Consider the following 20,882-nt stretch of genomic DNA (forward strand, 5'->3'; position numbering starts at 1 on the left):
GACCCCTATTAGAAAAATTTATAATCGTATTCATCGACGATATCTTGGTCTATTCACGAAGCGAGAAAGAGCACAGATAGCATCTGCGACTAGTATTGGAGAGTTTAAGAACTGAGAAGCTTTATGCTTCTCTAAGTGCGAATTCTGGCTCAGAGAAGTGGGATTTCTTGGCCATGTGGTCAGCGAGAAAGGGATACATGTGGATCCCTCAAAAATCAAGGCGATCTAAAACTGGTCAGCACCTACTATGCCGACAGAAATCCGACAATTCTTAGGGCTTGCTGGATACTACCAGAGATTCATCCAAAACTTCTCCAAGGTCGATAAACCGCTCACCACCTTGAATAAAAAAGGTATGATTTTTAAATGGGAAGATAAACAAGAAGCTGCCTTCCAAACGTTAAAACAAGCCCTGTGCAGCGTACCAATCTTGTCTATGCCAGAAGGAACCGAAGACTTTGTAGTCTATTGCGACACATCAAACCAAGGGCTTCGGTGTGTGTTAATGCAACGAGGAAAGGTCATTTCCTATGCATCGAGGCAATTGAAAACGCACAAGGTCAACTACGCCACGCATGACCTCGAATTAGGAGCAATAGTGTTCGCCCTAAAGATCTGGAGTCACTACCTTTACGGAGAGAAATGTACTGTCTTTACTGATCACAAGAGCCTTCAGCACATTCTTAATCAAAAGTAACTTAACATGAGGCAAAGACGATGGGTAGAACTACTGAATGATTATGAGTGTGAGATTCGTTATCACCCAAGTAAGGCAAATATAGTAGCAGATGCCTTATGTGACATCCCCAAAATTTTAGCCAGAAAAGACCGATTTGTTTATGCTTTGTTTTATAAAATCAGAGTAATCCTTTGATTAAAAGAGTTGCGGAATTTGCTCCCAAAACAAAATATGATAAAATTTTATCAAAGCATTTCTTTAAAGAAATGTATTTTCATTAAATAACAAAATCTCAGGATGTCATGTTCCAATACAGAGCAAAAACATAAACAGTATAAAATAGACCTTACAAAAGTTATTTATAACTACTAATCTATAATCCAAAATCTCTTGTCAAGTCCACCAACTTATACTCTTGTGCCATTACTTGTAATGCAAAGAAAACTGAGTGGGTCAGGCTTGGGAGCCTCGTGAGCATATAGGGTTTTTAACCCACAATAATATAATTATTATATTGAACCATCAAACAATCTACCCAATTACTCATCCCCATTATCTTCTTTATTTGTTAAGGTTTTACCCTAAGAATTGACTATCCTTCCTTCATTCGTTCCTAAGGATTGACCTAAGGGGTTGGCACAAACTCCATTGCTACCATAGTTTATACAACAAGCACTACGTCTCATAGTCACCAGGTTTTGTACAATAGGCACTATGTCGCATAGTCACCAGGGTTTACACAGTTGGCACTACGTCTCATAGTCACCAGGTCTTACACAATAGGCACTACGTTGCATAGTCACCAGGGTTTACACAATAGGCACTACGTCTCATAGTCACCAGGGTTTATACAATAGGCACTACGTCTCATAGTCACCAGGGTTTATACAATAGGCACTACGTCTTGTAGTCACTACGGTTTACACAATGCGCACTACGTCTTATAGTCGCCAGGGTTTATACAATAGGCACTACGTCTCATAGTCATCAGGGTTTGCACAATAGGCATTACCTCTCATAGTCACCAGGGTTTACACAATAGGCACTACGTCTCATAGTCACTAGGGTTTACACAATAGACACTACGTCACATAGTCGCCAGGGTTTACTCATACCATCTCTCATCATACACCAACTATTCCATCTACCCATGTTCTACCCAACATATTTGTAGATATAAAATAAATATACATGTTAACTCATTTAACAACCTATATGAAACATTCATTCCACCCATCTCAAATAAAAAAAACAATATATAAACACATAGCACATATTTCATAGCAAATACTTCGTATTTATGTGTTAGAAGAAAGTAACTACACACTCACTCATAACGTAGATGTAATACGTTCAACCAATACTTGTATTAAAATCGTGTTTATGAAAGGGACTATACATTCACTTGATTAGAAGATTCTTGGATAGCACTACGGCTCGTAAAGTAGTATTCTTCGGTGAAACTGGAATATCTTCACACACCGGGATTCTTGCAGGTAGAGCTTCGGCTCGGAAACTCTTTTCTTCTCGGGACCTTCGGGTTTCGGGACTTGCTTCGTATCTTGGGATGATACCAGGGCTTCGGGGGGTTAAAATAGGGTTTAGAGAGGGTATCGGGAGTGAGAGAGTAAGGGAGGAGCAACCAAAATCGGCTGACCCTTGATTTCTATTTAGAGTGTGAATTTTCTGGGTTCACATCGTGAGTTTCAAGTGCTCACGTCGTGGGGCTTGATCTTCATTGCATGCGTCATCACAAGTGGGGTCAGACAGAGTCCAGTTGATTTTTTTCTGAGTTCACATCGTGAACACAGTGTTCACGTCGTGAATTTTGACTCAGGATCAGATTTCGTGCCCCGAACTTTAAAAATTCATATCTTTCACATACGAGCTCAGTTTTCGATGTTCTTTATATGCACGCGTAGGTGAGATTATGCTCTACAACTCTCATTTAGACTCCGTTGGCTAATTTTGACTTTATTTTAATATATTTTAATATATTATTTTTAGTAGGCTAGGACAGGAAAAACTCCGTTCGAAATTCATAACTCCTTCATCTGAACTCCGTTTACGTCTGTCTTTTTATCATTATACTACTATTAACGAGATCTTCGATTCTCGTTTAGTCTGTGTCGGCTAAAAACCGCTCGATCTAATATTCGAATTCTGGGCTGTACACTGCTAAGCCGAAACTTCGAAAAATCATAACTTCCTCGTACAAAGTCAGATTTGGACGTTTTTTATGCACGCTCTCAGTTTAACGTATTCTATTAATTTCATTTAGATTGATAAGGACATATATCGCTCTAACGTAAATCCACTATTTACGTCGCGCTGTGTCATGCCGGTTCTGTCGCGAAACTTCGACAAGTCATAACTTCTTTGTTATAACTTGGATTTCGGCGTTCTTTATAAGTACGGAATCCTTGTAAAATATACTACAACTTAGTTAATATTACTCCTTCTAAATAATCTTCCATAAAAAGGTCATTTTAATGCTTATCGTCTCTAAATTGACTAGCCTAGATCTACGGGCGTCACAATTATCTCCCCCTTAGGATGATTACGTCCTGGGATCATCAATGAAAATAGGACTTGTAGAATGATTCCATACATTATCTCTTCATCCTAGGTAATAACTGTAAGTTCTATGTTTCCTCAAAAGAGTATCTAACTCTTGGATTTCTCGGTAGCAGGTAGTGCTCAATCCTACATCTGCTCTTCTTGCTATGTTGGACTTTCAATCGTAACCTTCGTGTTACAAAATAAATCCTTATTGATGACTTCTTCTTCTTCTTAGGATAAGTACTTTCCTTTATCTATTGTAATAGACCAATGGGTCGTGTTCTAATGACCTCTCATCCTATGATACAACGCTTAGACTCAAGTCTCTTAGAGTCAAGTTCCAGAATGGATTATACCTTCCTTCATATTCTAATGTGATATAATCACATATTTACATGTCGCATTTCTAGCTACAAGCTTCCTTAACAACGAGTGTGATGTTATCGATCGCATTGATTTTAATCTTTTGACTTGAGTCAGATGCAACCTCGAACTTGGTTCTATGAACCACGTAACAAACTCATCATAGTCGGACTAAATTTGATATGACCTCTAGGGTCAGAATATAAATCATCTTCTTAGTCACTACCGAAATAATGGTAACGTCATACGTGAATAAAAACGGAATCAATCACTAGCTTCTTGGTAACCTTGTGACTTTCCTTAATCCAAGCGTGAGTCCTATGCTTCCAGTAGTATAGATCTCTACTACTATTCACACCTACTCATACTCGTCCCAAGTATTGTCTCGTAGTCCCCAAGTCCTAAAATCACAAAACAATTTAACACATACGAATGTGTTCAATTAATCATAAAAATTTTCCTAGACTCTACTAGGACTTCTTCCATGCGTATCTTCAATCATCATTACTAATTCAACTCGGTTGGTGATGGAAATTCCAGACTATGGGACAACTTCAAGAATTACACCAGTCGTTCCATCATCCTGCCAATCGAAGGCGTACTTTAGACGTACTGTACTCCTCTAAATGTTTCGTTATTTTATCAGACATATTCTAAAGGCAAGTTACCACTCTTACGATATCTTCCGATAGGTATCATTCACTATCATAAGCCTCTCATTTCCTCCATTTACACAATTCTGTATGAGTCTTCACCATAATGTTTTGTACATCCAAGAAGACGTTTGGTTTACCGGGCGAGAATTTAAGATAAGAAAGCTTTATTTACGATAGACGTATCAATCTCCTTATCACTCCGAAACGTTTACATGATAGTTCTAATATTGTAGTCGTACACTTAGAATCCTAAACACATAAGGTTTCCAAATCCAGTCGGCAACAGACCATAGATCCGAACAAATAGCATCATTTATGGCAAACATATAACATTTAGCGCATAAAAGCATTTCAAGCATCATTCCTAAAATATACTAGTGTTTGTGTCAATTTAGGTGTACTACCTAACATAATTTGGACACACTCCTCACAATCATTACTTAGCATTCTAAGTTTAAATCTAGAAATTTCCTACAAATTCCTAGTTTGCTTAAACTAATGTTTTGATACCAACTGTGACATCCCCAAAATCACGGCCAGAAAACACCGATTTGTTTATGCTTTGTTTTATAAAATCAGAGTAATCCTTTGATTAAAAGTGTAATAGCCCGGATTCCCAGGTATTATTTATTCTTCTAATTTTTGGTGTTTTGTGAGGAGACTCGGCAAGTTGGAGCTCAAACTCGCCGAGTATGATCGCGGTTTGGGAAAGGGTTCGCGTCCGGACTCGGTGATTCCAAAAGGTGGACTCGGCGAGTCCACGTTGTTTAATGAAAACCCTAAATTTCAGGGTATGAGACCTATTTAAAGGGGCTTATTGCCGTCATTTGCGGCCACCAACCCCATAGAGTACCCTAAAAGAGTCCTTGAGCGTTTTGTGAGAGAGAAGAGGAAGATCTTTGATTATTTGTGGGTGATTTTGCATATAGAAGAGGATCAAGGCAAGAAGAGACCAAAGGAGGTGCTAATCCAGTGATTCCTGAGTCTAAAGACTTCATTTGAGGTAACCATTCGTTCCTTTCTCAGCCCTTGGTGTAAATCTTAGAGTTAGGGCTTCTTGGTGGAATGATTCATGGAGTGATTGGCCTCTTTTTGTGTTGATGCTTTAGATCTGGACCCAAAGAGGTCCAGAGACTCTTTTCCCTCAAGCTTTATGAGTGTTAATGGAGGCCATGAGCTTAGAATAGCATTCTAGAGACCATATCATCAAATAAAGACTTTGGACCTTTGCATGAGCACCAAGGTGGTAACTTTACGTGATGAACGTGCTTGGAAGGACTGGATCTATGAGTTACTGGAACGGATCTGACCTCAGGAGTGAGTTTGAGTTCATGCATGGCTTAGACTCGCCGAGTCCGAAGAACAGACTCAGCGAGTAGCATGAAGATTGTCCATAACCACTCAGCGAGTGGTCTTGCCGAGTTAAGGGTTGGCTCAGTGAGTCAGGGAGAGTCAGAGAGGGTTGACAGGTGGACTGAGTCAAACTGGAACTCGCCGAGTTGTTCTTGAGACTCGGCGAGTTGAGTCGTGGTGGCCCTGCGATTCATGCCAGGTGGAACTCGTCGAGTCAGGGAAGTACTTGACGTGTCAAGAGGGGATCTTAGGGAGTCAGTGAACACGTATAGACTCGCTGAGTTGCCCTAGTGCACTCGCCGAGTCCGGTCAAAGTTGACCGTTGACCGTTGACAAGAGTTGACCAGTGTTGACTTGATAGGGGTAGTCAACCTTACGCGAGGTGAGTTTTCTCACTATACTTTACCTTGAGTAGGTAATCAAAGTTATGTGACAGAGTATTTTTATGCTATATGTATGTTATGTGTTGTACTGCATTATTTCTATGTGAATTATGTTGTGCATGTTTATAGAGTTGGAACCGGAAGGTTCCCAGAGTTAGAACCAGAGGGTTCACAGAGTAGGGTCTACGGACCCATAGAGTTATAGCCTCGAGTGGCTAATATGTATTATGCGTGGTATTTTGGGGAACTCACTAAGCTCTGTGCTTATAGTGTTGGTGTTATTTGTTTCAGGTACTAGTGATGCCCGTGGGAAGGCGCCGACTTGATCAGTACACACACATGGGATTTTTATGATATGTGATCTTGGGATTCTTTGTATGACATGGATTGGAGTTTCAAACATTGATGTTTTATGAAAATTAAATGAATATGTTTTTATATTATGTGAAAAATTATTTTGAAATTTACGGTGTTACAAGTTGGTATCAGAGCCTTGGTTTGAGGGATTCGAGTACACCTTCGGGCGTATTTGAACTCAAACTGAGGATTTGAGAAGTATTTTCAAAAAGAGTAAAAGATTTTTGGAAGAACGCAGAGCAGAGTTGTGTGTACGATCAGTCCGCGCCCGAATGGTGATTTCCAAAATACCCTCATGTTATGTGATATTGATATTGATATGATGTATTCTCATGCTAGAGTAGGCTAGGTACTCCTATTAGGACTAGAGTGGCCTGATTTGTGATGCCTTAGCCTAGGGAGAGGTGAGCTGCTATGAGATGCTTGAGAGTGAGTAGGTAGCAGCGAGGGGCTTATGAAAGATCTGTTAGAGAGTGGATTATGCATGATAGAGTACTTGGAATTTGGAATCCGAAGAGGAGGACTTGGGGTGTATTCTGATACGGTGCGTTCAGTAGTATTGGGCCCGTACTACTGAAAGCACCGGAGCGGTGTACAGCCCAAGTAGGAATCTTTGGAATGCCAAGGATCAAGGAGGAATGAGTTGTCAAGTGTGAGTATGCTCGAATGGATTCTAATTTATCGTATGTTGTATTTCAGAGGTAGATCACGGTGAGGACACGTCTGATGCCTGAGAGCAGTGGGGCCAGTGATGAGGAGATCCGCCGGATCATCCATGAGGAGGTGTGTAACAACTCAAATTTTTCAAACAACTTTTTCATCTTTAAAACATAATTATTTCTATTTTAAACAAGGCATAAATAGTTTAATTATTCTGTCAAGTACAATTATTCAAAATCCCAAGATCATAAAGACAATCTTCAGTGTGTATCGATCATGCCGGCGCCTTCCCACGGTCCTCGCTAGTACCTGAAATACATGCACAACAACTGTAAGCATAAATGCTTAGTGATTTCCCCAATATACACTTACGCACATACGCCTTTCCAGGCCCTGACCTTTCGGTCCTCATTACAACGCCTTCCGGCCCATAACATAATCGCCTTCCGGCCCATAACATATTGCCTTCCGGCCCACATATCATACATAGCACATATTACAATTAGCTTACCACATACAGCATACATATCACATAACATATCCGACCTTCTGGTCACACAGTCAAACCCTTCCGGGTACAGTATAGTGAGAAGACTCACCTCGTAGAAGCTGAACGCTAGCAAACTCCGAAATGACTCGTGCACAACCGACGAGCTACAACCTCCCTATAGCATTACATATCTCATTAATACTTATATCTTCTAAGTGTGACTATCCCTAAGAAGTCAGACTTAGGTCAACTCTGGTCATCGGTCAACTGTCAACTCGACCGGACTCGGCGAGTACCATGACGACTCGGCGAGTCTGGACGTCTTCCAACTTTCTGAGATTCCTTATCTACTCGTCGAGTACCCTCCTCGACCCGACGAGTTACTCCTGGAAAAATCGCGGGGCCACCCCGACTCCACTCGCCGAGTCTGAAGAACAACTCGGCGAGTCCATGCCATGCAGACGAGCAACTGCTTCCTGAATTACGTGTGGTCCCGAGATATACAACCATGGGACTTTCTGGACTTCTAAACATCTCATTACTGGGGTATAAACGTTTGGGTAATAACATAATAACCCATCTAATCACTAAATGGGTTTCATAAACCCTAACTTCATAAACACATCAAACAACAGAAGGGAATCCGAAATATTACCTGGAATATGCCCTCTCTGTGTTTCCAAACCGTAGAACTCGAATCCTTTGCTGTTCCTTTAGCCAAAACCTTTCTCCTCTTTGCCCCACAACCTCTTCAAGCCCTAATATCTTCCAATCTTGCTCTAGATGCCCACAACCGTTTAGGGTTCCTCTCAATCGACTAAAAACGAACAATGACGGCATATAAGAGCATTATATACGATCCAAAACCGAACGGCTAGGGTTTCTGCTGAACAGCGTCGACTCGCCGAGTCCATATCTGGACTCGTCGAGTCCAGTCGTGGACCCACGACTAGGTCTGCGATCCTACTCGGCGAGTCTAGGCTCCAACTCGCCGAGTCCCCTCTCAACTCACCCCAAAAACATAATTAACAATACCTGAGATTTCGGGCTGTTACAACTCTCCCCCACTTGGGTTAGACTTCGCCCTCGAAGTCTCATTCTGCAAATAGTTCCGGATGCTGCTCCCGCATCTCACGTTCCGGCTCCCAAGTCATTTCCGATCCCCTACGGTGTTGCCATTGAACCAACACCAGAGGTACTTCCTTGTTCCTCAGAACCTTGATCTTCCGATCCCTGATCGCCACTGGTCTTTCCGCGTAATTCAGGCTCGCATCCACCTGAATATCCTCCAATGGAACCACTGCCGACTCATCGGCTATGCACTTCCTCAACTGCGACACATGAAAAGTGTCATGGATCTGACCCAACTCCGCTGGTAACTCCAACCGATAGGCTACCCGACCTATCCTTGCAATCACACGAAATGGCCCAATATACCGGGGCCCCAACTTGCCTCTCTTCCTGAACCGAATCACTCCTTTCCAAGGAGAGACCTTCAGGAGAACGAAGTCGCCAACCTGAAATTCAAGCTCGGATCGGCGCCTGTCTGCATAACTCTTCTGTCGGCTCTGGGCCGTTAATAACCTTTGTCTCACTCGCTGAATCTGCTTTGTCGTCTGGAGCACGATCTCCGTGCTGCCCATCACTCTCTGTCCCACCTCTCCCCAGCAAATGGGGGTCCGACACCTCCTACCATACAACAGCTCGAAAGGTGGCATACCAATGCTCGAATGATGGCTGTTGTTGTAGGAGAACTCTGCCAACGGTAAATACGCATCCCAACTACCCCCGAAGTCTAACACACACGCTCGGAGCATGTCCTCCAGCGTCTGAATCGTCCGTTCGCTCTGACCGTCTGTCTGGGGATGGTATGCGGTACTAAAATGCAATTTAGTACCCAGCTCCTCATGGAATTTCTTCCAGAACCTGGAAGTGAAGCGCACATCGCGGTCTGACACAATCGAGATCGGCACCCCGTGCCGAGACACCACCTCTTTCACGTATATCTCCGCCAACTTTTCCGCTGAAGAACTCTCACTGATGGCAAGGAAGTGTGCACTCTTCGTCAACCTATCCACAATCACCCAAATTGCGTCAACTCCCCTAGCAGTCCTTGGCAATTTGGTGATAAAATCCATAGTGATCTGTTCCCACTTCCACTCGGGGATCTCCAATGGCTGCAACTTGCCATGCGGTCTCTGGTGTTCGGCCTTAACCCTACGGCAGGTCAAGCACCTCTCAACGAACCATGCTACGTCCCTCTTCATACAGGGCCACCAATATTCCTTCCTTAAATCCAAATACATCTTTGTAGCACCGGGATGGATCGAGAATTTAGATCTATGAGCCTCTTCCATCAACGTAATACGCGTACCGCCCACGAACGGTACCCAAATCCGACCCTGAAACGTCATAAGGCCTCGACTATCCTTGACAAACTCTGAGATTAACCCCACAACCCGCTCTTTCCTCCGCATTTCTGGTCGCACAGCCTCTGCCTGGGCTCCACGAATAGCGTCCAATACTGGAGTCATCACAGTCAGTCTCAAGCATACATCTCGCAATGGAGTGCTCTCCGCCCTGCGGCTCAATGTATCAGCTACCACATTAGCCTTGCCTGGGTGGTACAGGATCTCACAATCATAATCCTTGACCACATCCAACCATCTCCTCTGACGCATATTTAGGTTGGGTTGATCCATCAAATACTTCAAACTCTTATGGTCCGTGTATATCGTACATCGAACCCCATACAAGTAGTGACGCCAAATTTTGAGAGCGAACACTACTGCCCCCAACTCCAAATCATGCGTGGGATATCTCCCCTCATGAGGCTTCAGCTGCCTCGACGCATAAGCTATCACCTGACCCCTCTGCATCAACACTGCACCCAATCCCGAAATCGATGCGTCGCAATATACCACGAAATCTTCCATCCCTTCTGGGAGAACTAATACCGGGGCTTCGCATAATCTCTGGCGAAGTGTCTCAAAGGAGGTCTGCTGCTCGGGCCCCCATGAGAATGCAACACCCTTCCGGGTCAATCTGGTGAGTGGCACTGCGATCTTGGAGAAATCCTTGATAAATCTCCGATAATACCCTGCCAACCCAAGGAAACTCCTGATCTCAGAGGGTGACTTCGGCACCTCCCAACTCATCACCGCCTCAACCTTGGCCGGATCGACTAATATCCCTTTCTGATTAACCACATGTCCTAGAAACTGGACCTCCCGCAACCAGAAGTCACATTTGGAGAACTTTGCATAAAGCTTCTCCGACCTCAATACCTCAAGGACCTCCCTCAAATGCTCCTCATGCTGCTCTCTAGATCTCGAATACACCAGAATGTCGTCGATAAATACAATCACTGACCGATCCAACATCGGCCTGCATACCCTGTTCATGAGATCCATGAACACAGCCGGGGCATTGGTGAGTCCAAAAGGCATCACCACAAACTCATAATGCCCATATCGCGTCCTAAACGCTGTCTTCTGGACGTCCTCTTCCCGTACCCTCACCTGATGGTATCCTGATCTCAGATCGATCTTGGAAAACCAAGATGCTCCCTGCAACTGATCGAATAAATCATCGATCCTCGGCAACGGGTAACGGTTCTTGACCGTTAGCTTGTTCAAATCCCGGTAATCAATGCACATCCGGTGTGAACCATCCTTCTTCTTGACGAACAGAATAGGTGCTCCCCATGGCGAGCTGCTCGGCCGAATGAATCCCTTTCCCAGCAACTCCTGGAGTTGCGAGGACAACTCTTGCATCTCTGGAGGTGCAAGACGATAGGGCACTTTAGCAATAGGCGCGGCCCCTGGAACCAGGTCGATACCAAACTCTACTTGCCTCACAGGAGGTACTCCCGGCAGTTCCTCGGGAAAAACATCTGAAAACTCACGCACCACAGGGACCTCCTTAACTGACTTCGGTCTCTCGGAAACCTCCCGCGTATCCATCACATACGCCACAAAACCCTTACAGCCCTGCTGTAGACACTGCCTCGCCCTAGCGGCCGAACAAAAAGCTGATCCTGAACGGGTACCCTCACCGTACACCGAAAGAACTCCCCCACTATGGTCTCGTATGGTCACCAACTGACGCTCGCAGTCGATGACAGCGCCGAATCGGCTCAACCAGTCCATGCCCACGATAACACAGACATCCCCCATCGCAATAGGAATCAGGTCAATCGGGAATTCAACCCCGAAAATCTCTAGTACACATCCCCGAAGAACCTCCGTAGCACGAATCACTTTCTCGTCAGCTATAGAAACTCGCAAAGGTCGTCTCAACGACTCACGACTAACGCCGATCTGCTGACTAAAGGCTAAGGACACAAAGGACCTACTCGCACCCGAGTCAAATAACACTAAGGCAGGCACAGAGTTCACAAGGAAAGTACCTACGCGCATAATAACATAAGCATAACATATCGACATTAAAATAATTACACGAATTACAACATACCTGCCACAACATCAGGCGCAGCGCGGACCTCCTCCGCAGTCAGCTGAAAGGCTCTCCCACGAGCCCTCGGGGCCTCGACCTTCACCGGTCGAGTCTCAGTAGTCCTGGCAACAGGTGCAGATCCCTGACGAAGCTGCGGACACTCGGCCTTTCGATGGCCGGTCTGGTTGCAATGGAAGCAAACCATAAACCCCTTGGGGCACTCCCTAGCAATGTGCCCCTCCTTGCCGCACTTGTAGCAGGCACCGGCTCGACACGCCCCATCGTGACCCTTGCCGCACTTTACGCAAGTGCGGTTCTTCGAACCTCCCGTCCTCGAATCGGCGGACTTGATCCGCTTGGCTGCCGGCTGAGACTGAGCCGGCCGCCGGTCTGCCCGCTGAGACTCGGCCTCCTCCCTGGCCTGAGTCTCTAACTCGATCTCACGCTTCCTGGCATTCGCCTGAAGCTCAGTAAAAGTATGGTAAGTGGAGTTTGACACAAACTCCCGGATCTCCCTCCTCAGAACACCCAAGTACCGGCTCATCCGAGCCTGCTCTATGGCCACCAGCTCGGGGCAAAACATCGCCCTCTCATGGAACTTCCGCGTGATCGCCGCCACCGAATCAGTACCCTGCTTGAGGGTTAAGAACTCCTGAACCAATCGTTCCCGCTCCACCGGGGGAACGTACTCCTCCCTGAACATGGTAGTGAACCCCTCCCATGTCACTGCCGCAGTCTCTGCCAAAGTGAAGTTCGCCGTCACGAACTTCCACCAGTCCTTTGCTCCCAGACGGAGCTGGTTCAAAGCGAACCGTACCCTCAGGTGCTCCGGGCATGAACAAGTGTAGAAGCACCCCTCTATATCTGCGATCCACCTCATCGCAGCAATCGGATCCTGCGTCCCATCGAACTCTGGTGGCTTCGTGTTGCTGAACTCTCGAAACAGCAATGAATCACCCCCCTGTGGCCTAGCAGCGGCCACAGCTGCGGTAGCTGCAGCGGTTGCAGCCTCAGTCAATGCGGCGTACCGCTCGTCGAACGTCTCCATCAGGGTGGTCTTGATAGACCCAAATATCTCCGGGATCTCAGCCCGGATCGCCGCCGCCACCTCCTCGTGGATAATCTGACGAATATCCTCGTCACTCACACCGCTCGTACTTGCTCCGTGACGCGGTCTAACCATGATATCTCTGAAATACAACATAAAACTATCAGAGATTCTACCGAGTATAATCGTACTCGATACGCAACCCTACTCAGTCCCAGATATCCAGGGATTCTTACTTGGGCCTCCCACTGACCCGGTGTCCTCGGTAGTACGGGCCCAATACTACCGACCACACCGCATCAATGTTCATCCCAAGTCCTCCTCCCCAAACCCCGGATAGTGAGTACTCTACTTCTGATACGCTCTATCTACCCGCATACTAGCAAAGCATCTCATATAGGCAACTTCCCTAGACTAAGGCATCACAAATCAGGCCACTCTAGTCCTATCATGAATACCTAGTCTTCTAGCATGCATAACAATTCATATCATATAATATTGTAAGGTATTTTGGGGATCTTTACCGTTCGGGCGCTGACTGATCGTACACACTGCTTCTTTCTTACTTACCACAAAACCATTTACAAAAGTTTATGCCTTTATTTGAAAAGCTTCCTCAAATCCCCGGTTTGAGTTCAGTTACCCCCTAAGGTGCACCCGAATCCCTCAAACCAAGGCTCTGATACCAATTGTAACAACTCAAAATTTTCAAACAACTTTTTCATCTTTAAAACATAATTATTTCTATTTTAAACAAGGCATAAATAGTTTAATTATTCTGTCAAGTACAATTATTCAAAATCCCAAGATCATAAAGACAATCTTCAGTGTGTATCGATCATGCCGGCGCCTTCCCACGGTCCTCGCTAGTACCTGAAATACATGCACAACAACTGTAAGCATAAATGCTTAGTGAGTTCCCCAATATACACTTACGCACATACGCCTTTCCAGGCCCTGACCTTTCGGTCCTCATTACAACGCCTTCCGGCCCATAACATAATCGCCTTCCGGCCCATAACATATTGCCTTCCGGCCCACATATCATACATAGCACATATTACAATTAGCTTACCACATACAGCATACATATCACATAACATATCCGACCTTCTGGTCACACAGTCAAACCCTTCCGGGTACAGTATAGTGAGAAGACTCACCTCGTAGAAGCTGAACGCTAGCAAACTCCGAAATGACTCGTGTACAACCGACGAGCTACAACCTCCCTATAGCATTACATATCTCATTAATACTTATATCTTCTAAGTGTGACTATCCCTAAGAAGTCAGACTTAGGTCAACTCTGGTCATCGGTCAACTGTCAACTCGACCGGACTCGGCGAGTACCATGACGACTCGGCGAGTCTGGACGTCTTCCAACTTTCTGAGATTCCTTATCTACTCGTCGAGTACCCTCCTCGACCCGACGAGTTACTCCTGGAAGAATCGCGGGGCCACCCCGACTCCACTCGCCGAGTCTGAAGAACAACTCGGCGAGTCCATGCCATGCAGACGAGCAACTGCTTCCTGAATTACGTGTGGTCCCGAGATATACAACCATGGGACTTTCTGGACTTCTAAACATCTCATTACTGGGGTATAAACGTTTGGGTAATAACATAATAACCCATCTAATCACTAAATGGGTTTCATAAACCCTAACTTCATAAACACATCAAACAATAGAAGGGAATCCGAAATATTACCTGGAATATGCCCTCTCTGTGTTTCCAAACCGCAGAACTCGAATCCTTTGCTGTTCCTTTAGCCAAAACCTTTCTCCTCTTTGCCCCACAACCTCTTCAAGCCCTAATATCTTCCAATCTTGCTCTAGATGCCCACAACCGTTTAGGGTTCCTCTCAATCGACTAAAAACGAACAATGACGGCATATAAGAGCATTATATACGATCCAAAACCGAACGGCTAGGGTTTCTGCTGAACAGCGTCGACTCGCCGAGTCCATATCTGGACTCGTCGAGTCCAGTCGTGGACCCACGACTAGGTCTGCGATCCTACTCGGCGAGTCTAGGCTCCAACTCGCCGAGTCCCCTCTCAACTCACCCCAAAAACATAATGTAACAGCCCAAAATCTCAAAGTATTGTTAAATTGCATTTTGGGGTGTTTTAAAGGGGAGACTCGGCGAGTTGGAGCAAGACTCGCCGAGTAGGGTCGCAGATTTGGTCGCGGGTTCGCGACTGGACTCGACGAGTCCATTAGGGACTCGGCGAGTCGACGCTGTTCAGCTGAAACCCTAGCCGTTTCGATTCTGGATCGTATATAATGTCTTTAGGGCCGTCATGTCTCGTCTTTTGGCCGATTGAAGATAACCTAAACGGCTGTGGGCATCTGGAGCAAGGGTGAAGGCTAGTGGAAGCTTAAAGAGGTTGTTAGGCAAGGAGAGGCTAGGTGGTGATCAAAGGAGGATCAAGGGGTTGAGCTCTGAAGGTTGGGGACGCAGGGATCACGTTTTCCAGGTAATTCTCGGATCATTTCTGTAGTTTGGTGTTGTACACGAATCTAGGGTTTAGGAAACCCATTTAAGGATTTGATAGATTATAGAGTTGTTACAAGTGTTTAAATCCCAGTAATAGAATGTGTAAAGGTCCAGGAAGTCCCATATCTATATATTGCGGAATCATGCGAATTACAGGAGGCAGTTGATTGACTGCATGGCGAGGACTCGCCGAGTCCAATGATCAGACTCGGCGAGTAGCTTGAAGATTCACTAGGACTCGCCGAGTTGTTCTTCAGACTCGGCGAGTAGCTTGAAGACTTACTGGAACTCGTCGAGTCGTTCTTCAGACTCGGCGAGTGGTGTCAGGATGCCTATACTCGTCGAGTTACCCTTTGTACTCGACGAGTCCGGTCAAAATTGACCGTTGACCTGTATATATCTTAGAGGGGTCAGTTGTCTGGTTTGATAAGATCATTAACTAGGGCTGTGGTATTATAGGGAACCTGCGGGCTAGCGGGTTGTGCGCGAGTAGCTCGAAGAGGTTATAGCCTGCGTACTACGAGGTGAGTCTTCTCACTATACTTCACCCGGAAGGGTTTGATTGTGTGACCGGAAGGTCAAGTATGTTGTGTGTTATGTTTATATGCTATGAATGGAAAGTTAGCTGCTACGCGTGTTATACATGCTTATATATGGGCCGGAAGGCAAAGTATTATGTGACAGAAAGGTCAGGTATGATATATGGTGAATGTGCTTTATGTGTTAGAATATGTTACGGGCCGGAAGGCAGGTTGATATATGATATATGTGCTTTATGTGTTAGAATATGTTACGGGCCGGAAGGCAGGTTGATATATGATATATGTGCTTTATGTGTTAGAGTATTTGTATTATGTGCTATATATGTGTATGGGCCGGAAGGCAATTAATTTATGGGCCGGAAGGCAATTATCTTATGGGCCGGAAGGCAATTACCTTATGGGCCGGAAGGCAATTATCTTATGGGCAATTATCTTATGGGCCGGAAGGCAATTATTTTATGGGCCGGAAGGCAAATATCTTATGGGCCGGAAGGCGAGTATCTCATGGGCCGGAAGGCATTGTACAGTTGACCGGAAGGTCAGGGCCTGGAAAGGCGTATGTGCGTAAGGTATATTGGGGAACTCACTAAGCTTCGTGCTTACGTTGTTTATGTTATGTTGTTTCAGGTTCTTACAGTAACGCGGGATGGCAACGGTTCGATTGTACACACCGAAGAAAGAGTTGAGTTTTGGAGGATCCTGGTCTTCTTTTATAACGAAAATGAAACTACGTTTTGTAATTTGAATGTGAATAAGATTTTAAACAAGTGTTTTTAATATTAAATTGATTAATTAAATGAAAATTTTATTTTTGGAAATCTGGGTGTTACACATAATTAACAATACCTGAGATTTCGGGCTGTTACAACTCCCCCCACTTGGGTTAGACTTCGCCCTCGAAGTCTCATTCTGCAAATAGTTCCGGATGCTGCTCCCGCATCTCACGTTCCGGCTCCCAAGTCATTTCCGATCCCCTACGGTGTTGCCATTGAACCAACACCAGAGGTACTTCCTTGTTCCTCAGAACCTTGATCTTCCGATCCCTGATCGCCACTGGTCTTTCCGCGTAATTCAGGCTCGCATCCACCTGAATATCCTCCAATGGAACCACTGCCGACTCATCGGCTATGCACTTCCTCAACTGCGACACATGAAAAGTGTCATGGATCTGACCCAACTCCGCTGGTAACTCCAACCGATAGGCTACCCGACCTATCCTTGCAATCACACGAAATGGCCCAATATACCGGGGCCCCAACTTGCCTCTCTTCCTGAACCGAATCACTCCTTTCCAAGGAGAGACCTTCAGGAGAACGAAGTCGCCGACCTGAAATTCAAGCTCGGATCGGCGCCTGTCTGCATAACTCTTCTGTCGGCTCTGGGCCGTCAATAACCTTTGTCTCACTCGCTGAATCTGCTCTGTCGTCTGGAGCACGATCTCCGTGCTGCCCATCACTCTCTGTCCCACCTCTCCCCAGCAAATGGGGGTCCGACACCTCCTACCATACAACAGCTCGAAAGGTGGCATACCAATGCTCGAATGATGGCTGTTGTTGTAGGAGAACTCTGCCAACGGTAAATACGCATCCCAACTACCCCCGAAGTCTAACACACACGCTCGGAGCATGTCCTCCAGCGTCTGAATCGTCCGTTCGCTCTGACCGTCTGTCTGGGGATGGTATGCGGTACTAAAATGCAATTTAGTACCCAGCTCCTCATGGAATTTCTTCCAGAACCTGGAAGTGAAGCGCACATCGCGGTCTGACACAATCGAGATCGGCACCCCGTGCCGAGACACCACCTCTTTCACGTATATCTCCGCCAACTTTTCCGCTGAAGAACTCTCACTGATGGCAAGGAAGTGTGCACTCTTTGTCAACCTATCCACAATCACCCAAATTGCGTCAACTCCCCTAGCAGTCCTTGGCAATTTGGTGATAAAATCCATAGTGATCTGTTCCCACTTCCACTCGGGGATCTCCAATGGCTGCAACTTGCCATGCGGTCTCTGGTGTTCGGCCTTAACCCTACGGCAGGTCAAGCACCTCTCAACGAACCATGCTATGTCCCTCTTCATACAGGGCCACCAATATTCCTTCCTTAAATCCAAATACATCTTTGTAGCACCGGGATGGATCGAGAATTTAGATCTATGAGCCTCTTCCATCAACGTAATACGCGTACCGCCCACGAACGGTACCCAAATCCGACCCTGAAACGTCATAAGGCCTCGACTATCCTTGACAAACTCTGAGATTAACCCCACAACCCGCTCTTTCCTCCGCATTTCTGGTCGCACAGCCTCTGCCTGGGCTCCACGAATAGCGTCCAATACTGGAGTCATCACAGTCAGTCTCAAGCATACATCTCGCAATGGAGTACTCTCCGCCCTGCGGCTCAATGCATCGGCTACCACATTAGCCTTGCCTGGGTGGTACAGGATCTCACAATCATAATCCTTGACCACATCCAACCATCTCCTCTGACGCATATTTAGGTTGGGTTGATCCATCAAATACTTCAAACTCTTATGGTCCGTGTATATCGTACATCGAACCCCATACAAGTAGTGACGCCAAATTTTGAGAGCGAACACTACTGCCCCCAACTCCAAATCATGCGTGGGATATCTCCCCTCATGAGGCTTCAGCTGCCTCGACGCATAAGCTATCACCTGACCCCTCTGCATCAACACTGCACCCAATCCCGAAATCGATGCGTCGCAATATACCACGAAATCTTCCATCCCTTCTGGGAGAGCTAATATCGGGGCTTCGCACAATCTCTGGCGAAGTGTCTCAAAGGAGGTCTGCTGCTCGGGCCCCCATGAGAATGCAACACCCTTCCGGGTCAATCTGGTGAGTGGCACTGCGATCTTGGAGAAATCCTTGATAAATCTCCGATAATACCCTGCCAACCCAAGGAAACTCCTGATCTCAGAGGGTGACTTCGGCACCTCCCAACTCATCACCGCCTCAACCTTGGCCGGATCGACTAATATCCCTTTCTGATTAACCACATGTCCTAGAAACTGGACCTCCCGCAACCAGAAGTCACATTTGGAGAACTTTGCATAAAGCTTCTCCGACCTCAATACCTCAAGGACCTCCCTCAAATGCTCCTCATGCTGCTCTCTAGATCTCGAATACACCAGAATGTCGTCGATAAATACAATCACTGACCGATCCAACATCGGCCTGCATACCCTGTTCATGAGATCCATGAACACAGCCGGGGCATTGGTGAGTCCAAAAGGCATCACCACAAACTCATAATGCCCATATCGCGTCCTAAACGCTGTCTTCTGGACGTCCTCTTCCCGTACCCTCACCTGATGGTATCCTGATCTCAGATCGATCTTGGAAAACCAAGATGCTCCCTGCAATTGATCGAATAAATCATCGATCCTCGGCAACGGGTAACGGTTCTTGACCGTTAGCTTGTTCAACTCCCGGTAATCAATGCACATCCGGTGTGAACCATCCTTCTTCTTGACGAACAGAATAGGTGCTCCCCATGGCGAGCTGCTCGGCCGAATGAATCCCTTTCCCAGCAACTCCTGGAGTTGCGAGGACAACTCTTGCATCTCTGGAGGTGCAAGACGATAGGGCACTTTAGCAATAGGCGCGGCCCCCGGAACCAGGTCGATACCAAACTCTACTTGCCTCACAGGAGGTACTCCCGGCAGTTCCTCGGGAAAAACATCTGAAAACTCACGCACCTCAGAGATGTTTGGGTCTATTAAGACCATGTTGATTGAGACCTTCAACGAGCGTTATGCCGCTCTTTCTGAGGCTGTTGTTGCAGCGGCCACCGCAGCTTTTGCTGCCGTGAGGCCGCAGGGTGGTGATGCGTTGTTGTTCCGGGAGTTCAGGAACACAAAACCGCCAGAGTTTGATGGGACCCAGGACCCGGTGGCGGCTATGAGATGGATTTCTGACATAGAGGGGTGTTTCTTCACTTGCTCATCTCCTGAGCATTTGAAGGTTCGGTTCGTGCTGAACCAGCTTCTCTTGGGAGCGAAGGACTGGTGGAAGTTTGTGACGGCGCACTTTACGCTTGCTGAGCTTGCGGCAGTGACCTGGGAGAGGTTCACTGCCATGTTCCGAGATGAGTACATTCCCCAGGTGGAGAGGGAGCGTTTGGCCCAGGAGTTTCTGACCCTCAAGCAGGGTACTGAGTCCGTTACGGTGATTACCAGGATGTTCCATGAGAGGGCGATGTTCTGCCCTGAGGACGTGTTCACTGAGCAGGCACGTATGAGCCGATATTTGAGTATCTTGAGGTGAGACATTCGGGAGTTCGCGGCGAACTCCTTGTACCGGAAATTTGCCGAGCTTCAGGAAAATGCCTGGAAGAGGGAGATTGAGCTAGAGACTCAGGCCAGGGAGGAGGCGGAGTCTCAGGGAGGGATCGGCGACCGGCGTAGTCTTAGCTGGTAGCCAAGCGGGCCAAGCCCGCTGATCCCAAACTAGGGAGCCAGAAGGGCCGCACTTGTGGGAAGTGTGGCAAGGGTCATGATGGAGTCTGTAGAGTGGGATCTTGCTACAAGTGCAAGGAGGGGCACATGGCCAAGGACTGCCCCAAGGGGTTCGCGGTGTGTTTTCACTACAACCAGACCGGACACCGGAAGGCAGAGTGTCCGCAATTGCGAGGATCATCTCAGGGAGCACCTCAGGGATCTGCCCATGCCGCCATCAGAGCTACCAAGAGTCGGCCAGTGAAGGCCGAGGCACCGAGGGCACGAGGAAGTGCTTTTCAGTTAACCGTAGAGGAGGTCCGCGCAGCGCCCGATGTCGTGGTTGGTATGTATTCTTTAGTGTACTTATTT

This window comes from Lactuca sativa, chromosome 3 (genome assembly GCF_002870075.4).
Source record: "Lactuca sativa cultivar Salinas chromosome 3, Lsat_Salinas_v11, whole genome shotgun sequence".
Lineage (NCBI taxonomy): Eukaryota > Viridiplantae > Streptophyta > Magnoliopsida > Asterales > Asteraceae > Lactuca > Lactuca sativa.